Source organism: Belonocnema kinseyi, chromosome 2, assembly GCF_010883055.1.
Source record: "Belonocnema kinseyi isolate 2016_QV_RU_SX_M_011 chromosome 2, B_treatae_v1, whole genome shotgun sequence".
In the NCBI taxonomy this organism is placed as follows: Eukaryota; Metazoa; Arthropoda; class Insecta; order Hymenoptera; family Cynipidae; genus Belonocnema; species Belonocnema kinseyi.
Genome location: NC_046658.1, coordinates 170,068,305 through 170,089,220, shown reverse-complemented (window position 1 = coordinate 170,089,220; position 20,916 = coordinate 170,068,305).

Genomic DNA, 20,916 nt, shown 5'->3' with positions numbered 1-20,916 from the left:
CCAGGAAGGTGGAGATTCTAATTCAGCACTGCCCGGAGAACAGAATTCCTCTACTGTTGGGATGTGATGTGACCTCTCACCATACATTTTTGTTCTCGAGCTGACTCTATGCTTGAAGCGGTTGAGGAGTAGGATAGTGGACTGTAGAGTCTCTGATGAGGAGTCTCTCTCGGACCACAAATATATTTTGTTTCAGCTAAAACTAGGTAAACTAGTGGTTTCAAAACTCGGAAACCCTAGAAATATACTCTGGAACTCATATAAAGTGAAAGTCAGAGGAAGGCTAGTGGAATTTCCCATAAACTATGGCAGCATAGAGAAACTCTACAAAAAGACAAAAGCGCTGTGTAATAGGGCAAATAGAACTAAGTTGCCTTCAGACTGGGACATCTATAAGAGAACTCAGCATAATTACAATAGAAATATAAGGAGGTATAAGCAGGAAGACTGGAGGGGCTTTTGTGAGGAATCGAAAGATATTCCGGGAACAGCAAGGCTTCACAAAATCAAAGGCTCGAAAATGGCGAGTTTGCCGAGGACAAAGAAGCAACGTTGAACTGCCTGATGGTGATTCACTTCCCGAGTTTTTAGCAAATTCAAACCGACCTAGAGGAGGAAGACTGGGGCCAACAGTTGAGGAGGACCGATTGGAGTTTCGTCTCAAAGGTCGTAGATAGCAAAAAGGTTGAATGGGCCGTGGGGTCCTCCTGCTCGGCAGAGACGGCTATATTGGAGCAGCAGCTGTGGGAATGTTCTTGGGTAAAAAAGATGCCGACAGTAATACCCCTCCAGAAGTCATCTGTCAAGCGGCTTTGAAGTGTGGATTACCAAACCAGCTTGTAAGCTGGATATCAAGTATGCTACGCCGAAGAGGACTCGAAACCAGATGAAGTGAAGGCGTAGTCAAAGGAGTAGCGCCAAGGGAGTGTCCGTAGGGGGGAGGTGTTCTTCTAACCCTCCTATGGTGCATGGTAGTGAAATGTTCTCCTTCGTAGGCTTCATGAAGAGGGGTATTAAACTGAGGGATATGCAGATAACTTTGTAATCCTGGTTAGGGGGGGCTCATCTGAAAACGTTGATGGGCCTTACAAGGTCGGCACTGCGCATTGTTAAGCTCTGGCATCGTGAAGCTACTGTCTTTCAGGCATAGGTCTTTGCCGTTCTTCGATGTTTTGAGATACTATTAGAGGAGAACGTTGTTGGAAGACGGAATACGATCTGTTCGAGCAGCTAAGCGACACTAACTGCAGTGGAAAAACCAGCTAAACATCAAAACTGGTTTGAGAATGCAAAAAGTTGTTCAACACACTTGAATAAAAAAAGAAAGTGGCTCTCATATGAGTCCCTGGCTATACAGGGATCAAGGGCAACGAAAAAGCGGACCAGGTGGAAAGAAGCGGTGCAGAAAGTGAATACATAGGGCCGGAACTAGTACTGGGCACTAAGCAGCGAGAATACTGAAAGCAGGTCCAGGGTTGCCGACAGACAAAGTCTATCCTGGACCATATCTGCAGAATGGACAGAGCCAGGGAAATCTTGGGTTTGCCAAAGGAAGACGTAAGGGCAGTGGTTTAGATGCTCTGGCTAGGCTCAGGCATCAAACCCTTGGGTCCCACTTCATGGAACCTGAAAAAGCTAAAATGCTGCCGGTGATGAATGACTTTTCCGCTAGAAAAGACCAATTTCAGATATAAACCATTAATTTGATAAAGAACCATTCTTTTAAAAACAAGTATATTTTTAACCGAAGAGATGAATTTATAACTAAATAGATGCATTGCCAAACAAACTCTATCAAAATTAATAATCATAATAATAATTTACTTTAAACTTTGAACAAACAAATTTAAGCTGAAATGAAATACTTTCTAGCAGGATAATAAATTTTTCATAAATTAGTTGAAATTTCATCGAAGTGGCTGAATTTATAATTAAAAAGATGAAATTTTCAGCAGAAAATGGAATAGTCGCATTTATAGTTCAAAATTAATTTTTAGAAAAAGAAAAGAATGATCTGCTAAAAATTATTGAAATTTCAACTCACTATGTGGTCTTGTTACATGTTGCTGATCCTGGTTAGGATGTTCTGCAGCAGTTGGAGCCACAAACGTATGGTGTCCTAAATCCTTGCCATATGAATGTTCAGGAGATCCCAAATCATTTAATAGGCTCGTAATTTCGTGTACATTAAAACCCTCAATATTTTCAGGAGTAGGTGGGTTCCACTTGTTTTCTCGCTTGTTTGATGATTCTGTAAAAAAACTGCTGATATATACCAACCTCATCTTATCTATTCTAAACAATCTAGACGTTGACGGACGATCCACATCTGCTAAGTATTAAAGCGCTTACTTTACCCTTATTCTTGTATTGAATTGTCCTAATTTCGCAACCGTACAGCACAATGAGTGCAAATATAGAATTTTACGTTGCCGTTTTAGGGCCATTAATTATTTTAAAGGATTGATGGCAATTTATGATTGTTTTCAAAATTTTAAGCTATTTAATCCACTTCACTACCAATGACATATTTGGCAAACAAATTCCTGCTGATTTCGCATTGTGACACACAAGCGAACATTTCAGAAGAAAATTATGTGATGTGATTTGATTCAATTGAGCTTGAGTGCGTTAGGGTTTTTGGAGTCTTTAAATCAAAATCTATTGCTAGCTTTTTAAAATTTTAAATGGTGGACCTAATATGCCGAACATAAATTATTAAGTTCGTTCGTTTAATCTCCGCTCAATCAACCAGCGACAAACATTATTTAATATAATAATTGCTACCTTTTTATAACGATCACTGCACCTAATACTGCTTGTTCAATATACTTATCTATTTCAAAGAGCTGATTCAGCTGATTCGCCCATGATCTAAGAATACACGGTGCGGCCACGCGCAATTAAAAAAAAATTAATCGAGCGAAAAAAGGAAAGCACATTGTGCGTCATGGCGCGAGATCCCGGTAAGCTGCGCTGCATCATGCCGCAGAAGAAAAAACTTAAATATATATGTAGCCGAGCACGAATTAGCAGCCGAAAACGCATTTTATTTATTATAATTAATTATTATTAAACGTACTTCTAGCTAGGGATGAAGAAAAATAGTATATGATACACAGTGAGAAATATTGGATGCATTAGCGTGCGTGACATAAGGCCTCGGCCTTCATATGATACATATCTGGAAATCCAACTTTCTGGCATTGGGTCCTAATATACAGTTAATCCTCGTTTATTGCCACTCCACGTATCCGGATTGTGGTCTAACAATACATTCCCGCTGCTGCGTTTCATTGGCTATACGAAACATGTGGCCATCAGTGGTGGGAATTAAGGCAGTTGCAATATACGAGTATCTTGGATTGCAATAAACGAGGTTTGCAATCAACAAGTATTACAATAAACGAAGTTTTTCTGTACTACGATTTATTTTATCTTAATAATCCATTAAAAATTTGAGGTGGAGATCAGGTATTGGTAATAAGTACACGTGATTTCATTAGTAAACATTATCTCCTGATTTCTGAAACTTCTAGATAAAATAATAAATAAGAAGTCCGACGACATGCTATTAGACATTCAATACTGCAAAATCAATATGCTGGATTTCAACAGGGGCCGGTGTTAATTTAAAAATCTGCACACGCTTCCAGCGAAATTGTGATGGAATTACAGCGGTAACCAAGAACAATTTCTTTCTGTTTTTTTCTTGTCTCTTAACATTTTTTTTAAACACAGGGATCCTTTTCAGACTATTAGCTTCCAGCGGCTTGACACCTCCAGGAGCGTCGATGATAATACTAATTAGATTAACAGAATATCCCGAATATTTTGTTATTGTCAGCTTGTGCTGAAAATTCGAGGAAGAACATGGCTCTTTTCTCTAAGTGAAAATGATCTATATCAGGCATGGAGTGCGCAACATAAATAATTGTCGAGAATCTGAACTCAAAGCATAAACGGGGCTTCTAATTCTCGAAAGAGATGGTAATGAAATACTCTTTGTGGCCCTTTGTGCATTTGGATGTACCGAGAATAAACATAATGTGACCACATTTAAGATTGAGTATTCCTCGAACATTTTGACAGAGTGCGATGTAAAGTCGCGGAAGAAAAGACTGAAGGTGCATTCCTTTGTTTCCGTGCATAACCTCTGCATACACATCTATCTATGAGCAGGTTTTCCCGACATCATGCTAGGCTCTGCTTTGAGACGCGTTGTTCATATCTCTGAAGATCTTATACAGTGTATTCAGATAAGTAATTAGCCTGTGATTCTTTGGTTCAGCTAAGTTTCCCATTGTTACATGAAGTACTGTGCACCCTTCCACAAACCACTCCAAAATAGGTTCTTCCAAATTTGAATGTGAGGTGAAAATGCGGGTTGAATGCTAGAGGGCAGAAGAAAACTTTTTCCAGCAAAAGGTCTGGATACCATCTGGTCGCGGGACATATTAGTTCTTCATGCCACTTTAACTTTTTGAACCTCCTCGGTAGTAATAGGTGAGAATTTTGCCGCGGGTGTTATGAATAGACTGCACAGCTCCATTAAGCTATTTATGTTCTTTGAGCCTTCTTTCAGTGGATTCTGGACTTCATAAGCTTTTCAACAAAATGCTTCTTCCGGCTCGTAAGCCGGAAGAAGGTGCCAATTCAGATAAATATTTGTATTTTGTAGTCGTGAAGAATGGGTATAATAGGCTGAAGTTGACAAAAAATTTTGTCCCCACCTGCAGATTTACAATTACGATTTTGAAGAAAATTCTTTCAAAACGGTCTCTTCGAAAACGCTATTACACGCAGTGAAATAAAATGTCTAAAACTCTAAATTTCTCGTTACTGTTGTAGAAATGACGGTGTTATTGTATATGAACAACTGATTTATTCCTTCAATCTAATAAAAATACAAAAGACTCAAAGTTCAGTGAATCAAATTTTAATTATCAATTTTAACAACTAACGAATGTTGCGACTAATAAAACTGTGTCTTTTTGAATGGTGCTCATATAAAATGTAGTATTATTGTGAATGATGATAATTTAAAATCTTAAAAATTTGATGCAAATTATAATTTTGGTTTGAATTTATATAAAATATATCTTTGTGTGATGTTTGAGAGATATTTAAAAGTGATTTGAAACGGAAAAATGTTTAAATTATTCAAGAAAAACATGATAAAATATAATTTAAATCTAAAAAAAATTGAAGAGGCTTAAATATATTGAATTTTAGTACATTGTATGGAAAAATAAAAAACGAAGTGTCGTATTTTTTTAAGAAAAACATAGTTGGTGTTTGCCTTTTAAAATACGATAAATCTTTGTTCTTTTTATTTAACATCCAGAAAAATTTAATTCGTTGAAACTTCTTGAATTTTCTTGAGATATCAATTGAATTTTACAATATTTTTTAACTAACGCAAACTTTATATTTGTATTAGAAATAATCTTTTTGTCTCACACTTCGCAAACAAGCATACTTTATACGTGTTGAATATAAGATTAGAATTTTCATGAAATTTCTACGATTTTAGGTGTTCATCAGTTGCAATAATAATACAGTTAATATTGATGCCTTTGAAATAGATCAATCATAATATAAAGAATTATAATCTTAAGATAAATTTTTTTAATATAATATAATTTCCATTTAAATTTCTTGCAGTATAACTAGAAAAAACGTATAAATATGGAAAATAATAGAAATTTTTTTTCTACTTATAATTTGTTCATAACGAATTTGTTTGTTTAATATGTAATATTGTAACATTTCTAGCTGATATAACTCTGTGAAACTTAGGCGATTTCAACAATTTTCCTGTTATTGACGAGCACCAGGAACGTCAAATAGATGAAAAGGACATTTTTTCGTCATATTTGTTTATTGATAAAAAATTGAAAACCTTATTAAAAAACCAGGCTCGACAACTCTCTTAAGAAATCTTAACAGCTTTCTTTTTATTCAAATTGCTCAAATGAGATCATATGAAGTCCCATCTAACACAACGCTGCTGAATGTTGGTTGAACTTCTTAGCATGAAACACTAACTATCTGTGACTCTTGGTCGAAATTAGTGCCCCCCCCCCAAACCCTCATTGATCAAAGTTTCGTGAGCCACTAAATTAGGGATTTAATTTAGAAATCAATAAAATGCTTAATAGCAAATTTGTTTTTGAAAAATGAGCATTTTTTTTAAAGAGACAATGAAACTACGTCTGTTTTAATATAACTTGCATGTTATGAAATGTAATAATATACATTTATGGAAATGATATACAAGTTGAGATACAAATACCGAGTGTGGAGCGCTAGATAAATATATTATTGATTGTTCGAGAAATGGGCTTCGAAATGAGATATAAAAAAAGACAAACGCTCTGTTTGTTTGGATTGGTTAGTACAGGTTAGTTTGTTAACGTTCGTCATGTAGTTTACGTTCGCTTTTTATCTTCCATATAGAAGCGCATTCCATGAATAGTTAACCATAACATTTGTCACCAATGCAAGATCATCTAGCGCAAATCGAAAACAATTTTTTAAATAAAACTTGCGTATTTTTATAAAGAATCTGAATCCGCAGTTAAAAATAAAGCTTTTCATATGAAAGTTTATAGTAACGCCGCCTTCTGCCCCCGTCGTATGGAGTACATTTTTACAGGGTCGCTTTTCTACATCAAAGATGAAAAAATTTTATCGCAGACATTTTTTTCGTACTTCTGAATTTAAAATTCAGATCTTTTCCTTAAATGCTATGATTAAACACAATTTTTTGTATAATATAATATAATTATGAGAATTAATTAATTTTTATTTATATAATATTTATACGCCTTCAGAAAATATATATTTGCCTAAACTAAAGATATATTATATTATTTTATTCACCAATAGAATTCAGCATAACGGCCAAGGATAAAAGCACAGTACAGAAAAGCTTCATTTTTTCTAAGTACAGGATGAAATGATTCATATATTAATTAGAAATTTGTGTAAAAATGTAGCTGATGAATATTCTACTGCCTTATTAGGTTGTACAATCTATAGTATTGTCTTGATCTTTCGGATTACAGGCGTCAACAATGTCCTACTGAGATATTTGAATCTGATAAGAGCAAGACCGTAGCCAGAAAAATTTTTCAGAAGTTCTTATAGAAAAGTGAAGAATCATTCTAGAATGAATAAAGAAACCTTTAACAAACATATTATTCATTATTTTAGCAAATGTAATTTAACTTCGGAAAAGATTGAAAGGGTTAAAATCAAAAGAAAATTTTTCCACGCTTTCAAAAACTTAGGCTTAATTCTTAAACATATAAACGATAAATTCCATAGTAACAGTATTTTCCTTTCGAGTCGGCACTGTCGGGGATCCTTTGAAAGAATCTGTGCTTTTTAAAATTCAAAACTTTCAATCTGGAAATAAGAGATATCAATGTGAAGTTTGGGGATTTGAGAAGGAGATAACTAGAATTTAAGGGGGGGGGGCAAAGGTTGCAGCCTAAAAAAAATACTCTTTTTACAAATTTTTTTAAAGAGTATGGCTTAAGAAAATGTATTCAAACTTTTTGTATACTATTAAGTATACTTTTGGCAATATTCTGTAATTTTTTCATTTAAAAGTATTTGAAAATAAGCCGGTGACAGAGATTGTCCGCGAACGTCTTGGGAAAAACTATTTGCGGTGTTCACTATATCTCAATCGAAAATTATCAGAAATCAAAAACCATTTAAATTTAGTCAAAGTATCACTAAATTCTCCCCCAAAGTTCTGTGATTATTTTTGTTGCATTTACAATTTTTTGGGGGTCATCTAACACGCGTTTCAGGTTTTAGAAGCCCGCATCGGTCAGTGCTATAAGACCCCTAAAAAGACAATAAGAACCAGAAATGACAGATTCAATGTAAATGTAAATGAAAACCTAGAGATTTTTGAGAGCCAAAAAACTAAAATGATTTCTGATCTAAAAAATAACTTTGCCGATTAACTTACTTTAAATTCAAAAGACAAAATCGAGGCACTTAAAAAACAACAGAAACTCGCCATCCCCGTGGACAAGGATAAATGGCTGGAGAATAGGGTTGATAAGGAAATGTTAGATTTTCCGGAGGAAGTGTCAGAGATCTTATCACTTGGTGATAGGTTTGCCTATAATTGTCCCAAACATTACATCCCTGTGAACAAAATACTCTTTGGAGCAGAAAATAAGAAAATTAAATTTGCAAATGTAGAGAATGACCAAGAAAACAACAATAACAACAACAATGTTGACAAGGTCATCCAATAACAGTAATAACAACAGCTACATAAAGCTGATGCTGCTGTTACTGTAGCTGCTGCTGAGACTGATTTTGAATGGGTTGAGGATAATGATAAAGAAAATAACGAGAGTTACGTAAAGGAGCAGGAACAATTAGAAAAACGAAAAAAACGAGCTCAGAACGGAAATAACTAGGGTTATTGGAACAGACATTGTCAGTCGCGGCAGCAGCGGTGGCGACATAAATAGCGGTAAATTCGATCCATTCGATATTCATAGAAAAATCGGAGTCACGAAGAGATTTATGGTACACAATTTTGAGGTGCTTCTTTTAAAGGTCGATAAAAGCAATAAAGATGTCACATTGAATCAAACAGAGTATGATGAAAACATGATGAATCTACTGAGTGACGCGAGTTACTACGAGAGACTGGGATCGGACAGGACACTCAAAATCCAAGACGAACTTAACGAGTTAACAATCAGTTAGCATCAACAGAAGTTAATCAGCAGACGACATATGAACCGTTTGATTTGTGGGAATGACATAGAACCTCCGATATATATATTACCAAAAATACACGAATCTGATTGCCCTTTGAGACCGGTCCCTCCCTCTTGTGGATCACCTCTCGCGAGTTGGGCAAAGTTTCTTGCCACTGTTAGAAAATTGAGTGGATTATCGATCCCAGACGAATACACTATTGTTTGGCTGGATGTTATATTCTACGTGCTAATGACATCGGAATCACACGGACTAGCTTCAAACGTATGGTAATTCTGTGCCTGAATAACTCGTACTGTTAATTTGAGGTTCGAATTTTACAAGCAGGTACAGGGCTCACCTACGGGCTCATCCATATCTTGCGCGATTATCAATGTCCTAATGGAGGATTTTGAAAACGAAATTATCTCTATTCTTCCATACCAATTGGTTCTCTATCTACGCTATGATGACGACTAATTGACCACTACTGCCCAAGTATCAGATGATCGACCTTCTTGACACATTCAACTGTCACGATGACGAGCGTCTCCTTTAATTTTCTTTGGCTGAATCAACATCTAAACCGAAAATAGCTTTCCTAGACGTCATAGTGACTGTTAAGGATGAAGGGAAGGTGTTGATTAACTGGCACACAAGGGAGTACTGGTCGGGCAGACATGTTAATAATTTGTCTAGCCTAAGTGTGGCGCACAAGATCAGCGTTATTTACAGCCTGGTGGAGCATACCATTAAACTCTCAGACCTTAGATTTCAGCAGACAAATTTACAGACCATCCGCAAGATACTGGCCAGGAATGTCCATGCGACTGGGCTTGTTGTAAAATTTATAGTGAAGCGGAGGAACAATAGTGAAACAAGTCTGTCTCCTCCCCCCGACTATTCACGCAATATTTTCTTGCCTTATGTGGCACAAATAAGATAGCCAGTTAAACGTGTGAAATTTAATCTGAGTATGATGGAGAGAGTGGATTGTAGCCTAAATAAAACGGTTCTGAAATCTCCCAAGGAAAAAGTAAAAAATCATTTCACATGAACGGATAAAGGCCTGTAGCTAATTGGAAATTAAAGTTTCTTATTAAATGGATTTAAAATACGGTCGTCAATCTATTCAACTATGCACAGCGGCACATATAAGAGTAAATGTATATTATGAACGTGGGTAGAGAATTTCGGAGGGGGAGAGGGTCAAACTCACATCATACCTTCATCCTGTCTACGGGCTTGGATATGAGTCAATTTAATTGAAACCAATTTGGTTAAGCATTTCTTTGCAACTTATGTCACAGATATCTTATCAATACGTTTTTGAAAAACTTCTCTCCATTTAAAATACAAATTTCATCCCCAACTGACATAAAAAGAATGCTATAAGGAATATTTTATTTCAATTTTATGGAGAAACTCCGAAAACTATATGGATTTAAACTCAACGAATGGAATTTATGAATAATAAATCGGTAAGTCATATCGAATAAAAAAGTTGTTTGATTAACATTTTTGGTACCCTAATTTTAGGAGATTAAATGGAGAATAAATAGAATAATATATATAGGAGCGTAATCTTCCTTAAGTCAGCCTTCTCTAACTACTGCTTGTGTTCTCATCCATCCAAAATTCTATAAAATATGTCTTCAATTTTCTATTTCATTATTTTTTGGATTTTATTATACGCTCACGAAAGTTAAAAAGGGGAATTCTTTTTTTGCCCGAAAAATACTATTCGAATATATATTTATCTCACGGTAACTCAAATAATATAATGATAAAGAATAAAATTTTATGTTATTTTGCAATATCTAAATGAACACATTTGATTAAAGATAAAAAATATTGAAAGAAACATTGAGTATCATAAAGTTCAACATATTATAGAAAATGTCGCATTTTTTACAACATTTAATCGGACGCGAAGCGCCAGGCAAGTAATGAGAATATATTCGTGATAGCTGAAGAAACTTTAACTGAACACAAAAGAAAGTTGAAAGGAAACGTATTTTAAAATGCACAATATCCAGTGGTATGGAATTTGTGATATTTAAATTAATTGTATATATTTGCTTTAAATACCTTTGAAATGTAAACACATGTAACTGTAAATAAAAAAAATAATTTTTTAACTTTAATTTTAAAAGGTTTATGCATAAATGCATATTATTTTTTAAGTAATAGCGGTTTAAATAATTGTGGTTTACACACTTGATACCACATAATTTTTTGTGGTTAGACCTTTGGAGCTCACTGGGCATTCCGCGATTTCTTTTACGGTTAATTTTTGAACGACACCGCTATTTGCGTTTATTTTCGCCCGCACTAATTTCCCATTAACATGTAAAAATATTCCACGAAGAATCGTGTTTCTGTTTGACAAATTTTCAAATATTGTACAGACGTCGCCATTTGACGTTGATAAAACAATTTGTTCTCTAGTTGGCATGGGAGTCAGGACATGATATTTTGTTCTTAATTGAATAGATGCATCTGGAGGAAAAACGTATCATCGGAGTTCGAATATCCGATTTGGATTGATGTGAGGAGTAAGTCGGATAAATGCAAAATGTTCAAATCTAATTCCAAGTACGCTGGGAAAAGTTTTCCTGAGAGTAGGAGACCTCGATCTGTCACGAAAAGGTGAAGAAGAAGGTCCAAAGCGATGAACAGCAGGATTAGGGTTACCAGCAGCTAACCCCTTGGACCGCGAACTCAATTCTGAAACAAGAAATACAAGATTACATTTTTACATTCTCATCATTTATGATTGAGAAAGCATTAGAATTGTTCGAAATTTGACACTACAGTTTTTCAACTGATTATCACGTTTTGAGACCTCCTGAATTCGAAAATCAAGTTTTTACGATGGAGTATGTCTGCCTGTCTGTCCGTTCGGCTTACTTGCCGCTCGGCCGTCCACCCGTAAACACGATAACTCTCAAAAAAATGAACGGATCAAAACAATCTTTGGCACACTTTTTTTAGGTCCTACAGGAAAGGATATGTTCGCTAAATAGCCATTTTTGATTAAAATTTAAAAAGTGAGCGCATTTTGAAAATTTGTGACATCACTTTTTTCTGAATTTGAAAATTCTATATACGGAAATTTATATTTTTTTAAAGGATAAACAATTTATTCTAACGACTTTTTTGGGATGAAAAGAAAATTTTTAGCGTTACAGTATTTTAAGATTTTTAAAATCAACCGTAAATCGAAATTTTAAGACAAACAACGCACGATATGAAAAAAAGTAAATATAAGAAAAATATTGCATTTTGAAAGCCCTACAAGAGAATTAAAACAAATTTTTGGATTTTTTGAGAAAATCGAAAATTCACATTTTAATTGCAACAAAAATAACGAAAAATAAAAAAATTAGATTTTGTTGTCAAACTGTGTAGGACACGGAAAAAAATTAACGATGCGAATGGGAATTTGCCCGCGAGGCAGGCAGATTTTTGTTTTAAGTACCTACATAATCATAGTCGTAGAGAATTTGCTTTCCTGAAAAATTATCTTGGTTTCAATAATATTCAATAATTTTTTTTTCATTATGAAGAAGATATAGGAAGAAACATTTAAGTTGAAAAAAACGTTCTGTCGTCAATAATCATCGTAAGTTTTAAACTTCTGCACGACAACTACCTTAAGATAATGTGTGTATTTTCTTGATAATCTGTAAAACTCTAAAAAAAGCATAGAACTTGTTTCATTGAGCTTCAAAAATCTTTCATTCATGCACAATCAAAAAAAGTTTCCCGGACCCAGTCAGCCCCCCCCCCGCAACCATATTTTGATGTCTTAAGAACTTAAAGTTTATTCAAAATAAAGCAAAATCTAAGTTATTTTACGTTTTTCCAGATGTCTTGTTCTAGGCATCGAACGTTTTTTAAACTGATTATTATTCTAATTTTACATACAAATTTTTTTCAGAACTGTTTTGTTTGTTAAAACTTGTATCAGGAAAAAAATTTTAATTTGAGAACTCTGGACAGGTATGCTTTTCTTATAAACCAACTTGTAGTGCATTTTAATTTTTTTAGAATGGATAGTCATTTATGAACTAAAGCTCTCTTGTTAAAAAAGTCACTGTCAATGTCGACATTTCTTGAATTAAAAAAATAGTACTAAGCGAAACTAAAATAAAATTCAAGTGAAAAAACTAACAAAAATTACATTTTAAGTCCTACAGATTGCGTGTAAAATTTTTTTATCCTGAAAGTGTACATTTAAAAATGAAAAACTACTTATCAAACAGATTTTACAATTATGTGTTGTTAACTAAATGGTTTCATAATTGAAAAAGCTAGTAAGTAAACTTAACATAAAAAAGTTGAAATCAAACTTATTTTAAATGGCACGATTCAAGTAATATGTACAGAAACGCATATTAAACATAAATATCGAGCCCCAATCACTAGTTTTCACAGACGTACGCATTAAAAAAAAATTAGAATCGGTTACCAGATTGTGGTGTACACACATAATACTCTGTAATCCATTTTGATTAGATTCCCTAAGAATACTGGACATTCAGCGATTTCTTCTGCGGACAATTCTTCAACCACGCTACTATTCATGTTTATTTTAGCCCGTACCAACGGCCCAGAACCACGTTTGAATATTGCACGAAGAATCGTGTGTCTGCATGATGTTTTTTGTAATATTGCACAGACGTCATCATTGGATGTTGATAATACAATTTGTTATATACAAAAAATAATATAAAAAAATATACAAATGCATTTTTTTGCTGGAAAACCGTTAAAATAGTTGTCAACAGATGGCGTTTCGTACTTTCTTAAGTCCAATGGAAACGACACCTTGTGTCTGGGTACCTCCCGTACGTGCGACTAAGCCAGCCAGGCGGCTGAAACTAATAAAATTTCTTTTTCTTAATGATGTGTCATTTTAAATAATTATTTCCGTAAAAAGCATCTTCACACTGAACTAGTAAAATAGACATTCGAAATTATGAGGGAATATTTTTGAATTAACATACTACCAAAAAACAAAAAGTTAACGACTTTTTTTACCCTGCGGACCATACCCCTCCCCCTTAATTTGTAATGCCGTTAAGTTAGAAAGTTGCAAACAAGATAAGGATTCTCAGGACAGAAAATTAAAAAAAAATTTATTCGAATAAATATCTGAATATGAAAAATATAACGAATCCCGCGCACCACGCTTAGCTCTGTTACACCTACCAGCAGTGCGGCGTCAGTTCTCGGAACGGCTATAAAAGGAAGAGCTATTAAAAGGCTTTACTGTACTTTCAACTTATAAGTATGTATCACGACTATTGGGAAAAACACGATTACTGGGTCATTAGAGACATACAGTATTTTAATTTCCTTTATTGGGCTACGGATAATTTTGTTACCAAAATAAATTTTATTTCTGAGAAAAGTGTATGTTTTTTTTCTCTTATTTTAGTGGTTATGAGGTACACTATGTTTTTTGTAATATTGCACAGACGTCGCCATTGGACGTTGGTAAGACAATTTGTTTTCCGGCTGGCATAGGATTCAGAACATCACTTCTTGTTCTCAATCTAACTTGTTTATCGGAAGGAAGAACGTATTTTCGGAGTTCGAATATCCGATGCGGATTGTTGCGGGGAATAAGTCGAATAAGTTCAAGATCTTCAAATCTAAATCTAAGTACGCTTGGGAAAGTTTTCCTGAGATTAGGAGACTTCGGCCTGTCGCGAAAAGGCAGTTCGGCAGGTATTCGATACTCGGCGGAATAATGAAGTGTGTTTCGAGAATAATTCGTGACTGAACTATGTCTGCTGGGAGAAGAAGAAACACTTCTACAGCGAAGAAAATCAGAATTAGGGCCCCTATCCGATTACAGTTTTGTTTTAAATACATACAAAATCGTATGTTGGTACAGGACGAGTTGTAAATGACGTTGTAATTGTGGGCACCAATTGCATAAACGCCCATACTTTTATGCAAAAACTTTTGAGCTGCTTGTAGTTTTTCTTTCTTATGAAGTATATCTTTCACTTTAATTTTCCATTGAGCTAAAAACTTAAATTCTATTGCACTTTTGAGCAGATGTTTGTAGTACGTTTTATATCTCTGGCGGATCGAAGGAACCGAATGGAGCCTCTATAACGTAACCGTAAAGACCCCATTGGGTCCTCATTCGGTTCTATGGAGTTGTTTAGAGAATTTCATCTGCAGTTTGTGCATATGAGAGTTGGGTGACTTAAGCCTTTTAAAGTATACCATCAAGCGAGATAGTCGATGTGTGTGATGAATTTATAAATAACTATTTATTTGAATTATAGATATTTAAAAAAGGATGTTAACCATTTTTCATTATCTAAACCATTCTTTTTCCAAAAATATTTTGAAACCGCATTCTATGAATTAAACTTAATATTTACTTATTATCAGATGCAGTAAATTCTGCTAAAAGCTTTATGGCAATGTTTATACAATTAATTTTGTTTCCTTTTACATTTCTTTTAAATGGAGCATAGATTTCTTATGAATAAAAATTGTTTAAACATTGACACGACGTTTTTAGGAAAATTTACTACTCGAAATCATGCAATACTAAGTTTAATCCAGAATTTTAATCCCAATATTTTTCAATAGATTTCACTGTAATTTAACATATTTCAACCTTTTTCTATTTTAAGAGAATACTTAAAACGATTTTAAAACATCACATAAGATTTTCAAACTGACCAGAAACAAACCTCGAAGATTTAAAGACAACTTTTGGGCTAGTTTGAGTAAGTTTAAAAGATATGAACAATTTTCTAAAGTTGTTAATTTTTTCCTTAAATTGTTTAATCTCTTCTCAAATTAACAAATTTTATTTAAAATTGTATAGATCCTTTTTTTACATATCCGAAATATTCCGAAATCTTCTTTGCTAATAGAAAAACGTAACCTTATAGATTAATGCAGCTACAAGCAGCTTCAATTTAAAAAAAAATGTGGTGAAGTTTCAATTTATAATGATGTTCACAATGGTTTCCAATATACTAAACAATGTTAATGTTTCGTCAAAATTACTTCAAGCAGAAAATATAGATTTAAGTCGTGCACTTAGAATTTCAAATGATGCAAAGGAACATTCGTGAAAGTACAGACCTGAGTATGAAAAGTGTAAGGAAGAAGCTACATAAATATGTCAAAAATGGGGTATTGAATCAGTGCTTGTAGAAAAATGGAAACCAAAGCGTAAAAAGCATTTTGATTTTGGTTAAGAATTTTTAAAAATCAATGTGTTTAATCATAAATTAAGATGTCTAAGGTCTAATAAGGCATTGTGAATACATAGTTTACAGAGAAATTACAGATTTGATATGTTGAGGATTTCACAAAAGAATTCTCCTTGCCAGAAATCAACTTTATCCCATTTTTAAATAGTAACGAGTTCAGTGAGACGTCAACAATAAAAGATGTTTTGTGCAATTTACTCATTAAAGACAGCTTTATGAATAGTGGTTTTTCAGATGTAATCCCTAGATACTTTATTTATCTCAGAACTATGTATAATTTATGATATAAATTGTTTAAAATAAAATATAACTTGTAATATATTAAAAAAAGAACTATGTGAAATATTTTATTTTCTTAAATGTATTTCAGCTACACTTATACACTGTTTGCTTTTTAATTTTATAAGAGGGGCCTCCTAAAAATTTGTGTGGTGGGGCCTGCACGGCTTTAGTTATGCCACTGTATTTGTCACGTGCTTCGAGGTTGATAATGTATTTACCTCGCGTTACGCGCTCGGTCTTTGTGTTTCCCCCATATTTTTTCGCAGGCCTTTAAAGAATGACGGTCAACAGATCGACAAATCTAATTTAGTGGTTGTAAATTCTCTTTTGTTAAAGCTCCTTTGGCTTTAACTAACACAATCTTATAAAGTATCTCGTGCTTCACACTCGATTTTGCTCAAGATGTGAACTTTTTTACACTATATTTAACACTATTATAGCAAATCTATATGATATTTATTTCTGCACCTCAGGCTGGTACAGTTTATCCCGATATTGCAAAATAACGTACAAATATTCTTATCTTCAATTAACTACTTTCTCCTTATTTTGCACTAATTTTATTCTCAACAAACATTAGAAGTCTATCATTTTAATAAAATTGTATTATTACAAATTATAATATGTATTGGTTTTGAAACATTCGTATTTTTATTCTCTTGTTTTTAAAATTTAAAAAAAACAGTTATTTTTTAGGATTTAAACTCTAAATAAATATCCTAACGTAAAGTGGCTAAAAGAAAACTTGTCGATATTATTTGGGCAATAACGTGTATTATCTAAAATGCTATTGTAGCTTGTGTTGTTATTACTATGCAGATCTTTTCTGTAAGCTCAATTTGTTGGGCAAACAAATTTTGCCTCTTTCTTTTTTTGTAGCTCGTATCGTCTGTCTACAAATTTACTTTGTCTTTTTTAATTGCCTTTTTTACGAATAAAACAATGGTTGCACCATTTTCATTCATTTATCATTTAGTTTTTTTTATAAAAAAAGCCATTGGGAGAAATTGTTCATTTTCTTAAGTACTACGAATAACCGTACAGAGAAGTTTCGAATCTTTAAAAAATTGTCTTTAGATATTTAAAAATGCTCTCACTTTTTGAATTTGTATCCAAAGTGGCTGACTAACGAACCGAAACTTCAGTTTTCGATACGCTTCAAATTTTGTTTTACATTTATGACCTTATTTTTAAGATTAAAAGGAAGTCTACTTGTATCATATAAAAATTAATGGAACAAATTTGTATATTATTTCTTCTATGAACAGCTAACGCAGTTGTGGTGCCCTGTATCTTCATCTCTCAACAGTTCCCTAAAAATGTGTCTGAAAGATCGAGGGTGTTGAGTTTAATTACAACAATAGAACCTACAAACTTTGATTAATGAAGGAGAGTGGGGGAGGGATTGCTTCAACAGAGAAATTTATAGCTGGTTAATGTTTTATTCAGAGAAGTTCACTACCTTCAGAAGCGTTGTATTGTATTTTAAAATGAATTTATATATTAAAAAATCTTTGAAATACTCTGAAATTGTTGAATATACAAATTTAATTTTTGATTATTTGTTATGCTGACTAACGAACTGGACCTTCATTTTTAAAAACTAAAGAGTTCACCAAAAGCTAATAAAATTTGTGAATTATATCGCAAGTTACCGTGCTAAGAAACTAAAAATATAAATATCTATACAACCATTCACAAACGAACAGACGGACAGACACATTCGTAAAAACGGAAAAAATTAAAGCACAGTAAAAAACTGGAAGCAAAAAGTGTTGCAGGTAAAAATCTAATTCGGTGTAAATTCAGCTAGCGTTAGGGTAATTTCGGTCAGGGTAAAACTATTTATTGAAATTGCGGGCGCACAGGGCTCACCTCGATACTATTAACATTTCGGGGGGAGCGTTAACATTTCCGAGGTCGCTTAGAGGAAAAGGGAAGTTGTGTAGCAGACATGTACGCAGCAATAAATAATAGCGGTTCATTTCAAACTTTGCGCATCACGTGCGCAAACGTCCAAAATAATCAGTGCCACTAGTGGTGGAGGCACCAGATGAGGGAAATTTCACGATATCGATGGTCGATAAACTACACTGAAAAAAATAGTTAGTTGCGACAAGAAGCTCCTTATTAGTAGAGTTGGTATAAGCTACGACAACTACTTCGATGTTAACAGTAACTAGCCAGTCTTCTACGGTAACAAGTCACCGTTAGTCATGTTTTCGATGATCGCCATTTTAATCTGAACCTTTACGTATAATGTGTAAACACGTGGAAAATATTGAAGAGCATCGTATAGATCCTCAGGGCGTCGTCTACGGCCTACGCTTAGGGCAACTTTTCACGGAGGCCTATTTTGAAATAATCGTGGAATTAATATTTTTCGTAGGATTTATTTCTAGTTTCTTTGTTGTTTCATGGCAAATTAGAGTGATTGATAACCTATAAATGTGAACTCGATGTGTCAAATAAATTCAACGAATACTTCAAAACAGGTCTCCGTGAAAAGGTACCCTAATTTTATAAATACATCATCGGGACAATTCAGCTTGCCAGCGGAATGAATATAATTATATGAATAGTGAGAAAATATAAGATTAAATAGTAATATTACATAAGATTATATAATAGTAAGGATTACTACTTTAAGTAGTAAGATCAACTAATTTATTTGTAAAATAACTAATTTAATAGTAAGACCTAATAACTAAAGTAGTAACGCTGACTATTTAGAGTAGTAAACAAAACTACCTTAAAGTAGTACCTATCATCGAAAGTTGTAGCGAGAACAAATAAAGTAGTAAGGACAACTACTACCAACCTTGCGAATAAAAGTAGTAGCCTCAAACAATTTTATAGCAGCGGCATACTATATATTACAAACTAAAATAGTTGCGCCTACTACTTAGTTAGTTGTCCCAACTAACTATTTTTTTAGTGTATAGGTCCGACTCTATTTCAGGCTATGAAGTTAGCTAGAAAGATTTTTGCTCGCTAAGGGGTAAAGAATAACACTAATTGCAGGAGATGGAACTTATTTCATTCTTATAAATTGGAAAAATATCATTTTTTGCTGTAAGAGTATTTAGATATTATTTTCTATTTTCAATCAGCTGTTCAAATAAATAGTTATATCGTAAGAACTTTTTTATTTGTTTATCATTTAATTAAACAGTTATCTTCTTGGACTTCCCATCCAACCTGACATTTATAATTTTAGAAAATAAAGTCAGTGGTAAGTCTTAATTTTAGAAAGTTTCGAACTGGGAACAGTTTTAGGTTATGTTTGGGTTTTATGTCAGGGGAAGAAAAAACATCTTAAATGGGTCTTTCATATCTTATCAAGCGGACTGACAGAGTGTCTAGTACTCGTTTTAGTGCTGCCACCTATTATTAGTTTGTCATTACGAATTCCTTTGAGTGTGACGTTTCGGCCATCAATGAGCAGATATGCCAATGTTGGCGCCCTGAGCTACTGCGGTTGCGTTTGGGGCATTGCTTAGGCGCAGTAGCACAAGGGGCCCACGTTGGCTTCACTCTGAATGAGCATTCCGGCACTTTCTTAAAAAGTTTAGCATTCGAACTATCTCTTCCTTTTTTTACATTATAAAGATAAATATTTTATTATTTTCACGAAGTTCTGTGAAATGGTACCCAAAAACTAACCTTTTTTTTCAAATTGCCGTGAACTTGGATTTTTCAATATATTGGATTCAATAGGATAGAAATGGAGAGTTGAGTTTAGTAGGCAGAGATATTTGATCGTTTTTAAATGAACGAATAAACTACAGTTCAAGTCTGATAAGTTCCTTCCGATACGAGCACACTTCCCTTAAAACTTCATCACACGTACAGCACGCACACTAATTGTGGTTTTCCCAATATGTGTGCTATTTTGCTTATGATTTGCCCCCATTATTTACGCATGCGCGCACATGAAATCGTTCTACTAGAGGCCGCATCCGATAAGTCCCCAATTCCTGGAATTTTCCTACCCTACAGCCACGACGTTGGAAAGTTATCGGACTTAGACTGTATCTCTTTTTCAGGGAGGAATTCACGATTATCGAATATTGTTCCTCTTTTTTGACTTACAAGGTTTGAATAGATTGTTGCAGTCGACCGGTTCAAAAAGATGAAGCACCTGTTTCTAGATACATGATATAAGCAGAAAGATTTGATCCAGTAAATTGGAGCTGCTGTTACGTCCGAACTGTGCAATCGAATTTCTTCCGTTAATACTCTGCGCTGATTTGTCGAGGTTTAGGTCCGTTACTTGACGTTTAATGGTTGAAACCATTAGCCGCAAAATATAGGTCAGATGTTATTATTTTATCTCTAGAATAAACGACAATGATCGTTAATTGCAGTTCGTGACAGACGCGGCTGATTAGAAAACACCTGTGTTGAAAATCGGAAACACTTTCACATTGCCCATTTTATTTGTTTCTATACAAATAAGAATTTTTTGTATAGTCTGTCAAGTTAAAGCGTGGGTGGCTTTACTCGCAGTCGGTAAGGTGTCTCGACATGATTTTGGTGTCAATATATTAAGAAGAGCTCCCTCTTTCATGCTTTTTGATTTAACATTCAGTTTGCTTTCAATTCTCATCTTGTTATGTAGGTG